Below are 3,235 nucleotides of genomic sequence, written 5' to 3'. Positions count from 1 at the left end.
AAACCGTAAACACTAAGACCGTGAACACCTAAGACCATGAACACTTGGACCGTGAACTCCAATGGTCATACCTCTTTGACCGTAAACTCTATAGGGTGGCCATATACCCTAGTTATGCAATCATATATGATTGTATCCCATAAATCTTAGAGTTTCCTAGCCAATAAGGGTGTTACCCTTCTTATTTAGTCGTCTATACACTAAATTCATACACATACATGTCTATATGTGTCTATTAGGATCATTATGTGCTCAAGGTTACACCTGACACTCTGCACTCCTCTTCCAACCACACGTCAGAACCACTCACTACAGGTGAGTTCATACCCCTACGCTTTTTCCGAGTTTTTCATGTTTTTAGGGGGGGATACAAGCAAAAGTACAAGGAAACTTGTGCTCAAAATATATTATTTTGTTTAATATAATTATATTTCTAGTATGTTTTTAACATAGAAAACAGTTTTTACCAAACGATTAAGAAATCAACTCGTAGAAACAGTTTTCAAAACTAGAGCAATCACGTAGTAAAATGTATCATTTTATAAAGAATTCATGTTAATCATAAAGGATTTTTGTTTATATTATTACTTGTAAATTTGTTAGTCTAAGTTGGAGACACGTCCTTGGTAACACTCCCACAAAATCAGAGTATAGGACTAGCACTTGTGACCAAAGTCTCTTGTAGGGAGAGCGTGATTGTTGTGTATAGATCTATACGGGACTGACAATCCCGCACCTTGCTGCTAGCTACAGTCGGACCGGCAGGTCTACGGGTGACAAAGTCATTAAGGATATCGGCCGTTGCGGGCCATATCCAGTCAGTTATGGTCATGAAACTCACAATGTAGATAATAGAGATTTACTTTTGTAATAATGAATCAAGTGAACTAACCTCAAAGTGATAACTGATTTAGTTTCTAAAGCTAATGTACCTCTCTGGGTGTAACCAGGGTTTTTAAAAGAAAACTGCTTTTATTAATACGAGTATGGTAGATACTTGCATACCGCAGTTTAAAACGAATAATCAGCCATCAACCTTTAGGGAAAATATAGGATTTTCCCGGGATAAACCGGCTATTCAAAACGGATTTGTTTATCATGTAATCAACGGATATTCATATTCATTCCACGACACCTTGGATTGTACGTATCTTGGTACGAATCTGGAAGTCATGGAAGGAATGGGTTTTCAAACATGCTTTTATTAAGAAAATATAGGATTTTCTTGAGGAACACTTTTCAAAAGGATCAAAGAACATTTTCCACCGAAAACTAAACGCTTATGAACTCACCAGCTTTATGTTGATATTCTTTCAAAATTGCTTGTTTTCTCAGGGAATTAGTGTTGGATTAATATATAAGTCCATAACTATAATTGGTAAGACTTGACCCGACCCGGCATGGTCCATTTGGGTTGCATGGCATCATGCATTTGGATAGACTATAATGAGAGAAATAACACTTAAGGTTGGTTAATATATTATAAGTTCTAATATATTAATAAGGTTATTTAATTAGTATTGATCAAGAATTAATTTGGAATTAATTAAGTGATCAAAAGGAGACTAATTAAATATATGGGTTGATTGTGTAAATCATTCATTCTTATATATGTGGGCTTGTGATCCAATATTCCTTATGTTGGACTAAGTCCATGGGGTGACCCATGGATACTCCATGGAGGTTAAAATCCATGGAGCATAAGGAATGGGTAAAGTTATGAGTTACATGGTGTAACCCTAATAGCCACCATATAAAAGAATCTCATGGCTCAAGAAATCGTGGACTAATGTGTGAGTGTGAGGGCTAGACGATTTCAAGGAGTGTTCAAGTTTCTCTCAAGTTATTCCAAGTGTATTTGGTGTTGTGTGAACCATTTGAGGTGTCACACTTGGGGCACTAGGCACTCAAGCTTCATGAAGACATTCTACATCAAAGAGGTATGTATTCTATCTTGTTATATTTATTATTTTGTATGCTAGATTAGGATAATACCTTGGATGTTCATAATTGTATGTATAATAGAGAAAACATAGATCCAAGGTATTTAGGGTTGCATGTACACTTAGGAGTGTTAGAATGCTCATAACCCAACAGTGGTATCAGAGCCAGGTTTGTTTTCTTGTTATACTTGCAAAAGTAGCTGAAAAATCGAGTTGGATGCATATATTCGATTGTTTTGGCTGGAATTGGACTAGGAACATTACCCTAAGATGTTTTTGGACTTATAAACTTGTTTTTGATGTGGTAATGTTCATGCTAATCCAATTTCTAAGATAATTGTCATAATTTCAAGATTTATATTAGTTTGTATGTTCATGCTAATTTCTTGAGGATTGATGATTTGAATTATCTTGTTCTTATGAGGTTCTTAGATTAATAGAAAAGTTGTGTGAAATAGTTGTTTTCAATCCATTTTAATCTAAGAGTTGATTCCAAAGTGTGTTTTTGTAACTTGTCCTCAAGTTATATGAAAAGTCACATTTAAGAATCATAAAACTCATAAAAGTTGGCAAAAGTTACAAAATGAAGAGTCTCTTCATTAAATTAAAAAAAAAGTGTAACCTTAATTAGTTTCATAAGTTACAATAAAAAAAGGTTATTTTTTTTATTAATTAGTTTAAAGTCTTCCATAACTTGTCCTCAAGTTATGGAACTTGAAGAGTTTTTTTTTTTTTAATTAAAACTACTTTAAACTCATAAGTTATGGAATTAATTAGTTTTGAATAGTTTCAAAACTTGCCCTCAAGTTTTGGAATTTGAAAAGTTTTCACTTATGAATACTTTAATTCCAAGTTAGCCCTTAGAATTTTAAAAGTTAAAATTCAACCCTTATACTTTATAATATTATAAGTTAATAATATTTTTATATATGTATAAGAGTAAAGTCAGTCTTACCGTTAGTAGGCCTCATTCACGAATCCGGTCTATAAGGGGGGTATAAGGTTACTGCCTATAAAATGGCAGTTTAATGGGTGTCCACTCTCACCCACCGCTTCCTTGACTGGTGGAGGGTCGTTAGCCGAACGGGTAGGACAAGGACTATAATTCTCCTTTCATTAAAAGTATTAATGATAAATACTAAGTAACTAAACTCTTATTAATACCCAATCTTAGTTACTTAGGAAAATGTGAATTTGGTGCTAACCCATGAAATTACACTTTGCACTTTGCTTAAGTCGTTAGTGGAGCGTGTGTGGTTAACCGGCACACTAACCTGGACTTAACAAGGTAG

This window comes from Lactuca virosa, chromosome 9 (genome assembly GCF_052849685.1).
Source record: "Lactuca virosa cultivar CGN04683 chromosome 9, Lactuca_virosa_CGN04683_v6, whole genome shotgun sequence".
NCBI classification, from domain to species: Eukaryota; Viridiplantae; Streptophyta; class Magnoliopsida; order Asterales; family Asteraceae; genus Lactuca; species Lactuca virosa.
This window is presented reverse-complemented; position numbering follows the sequence as displayed.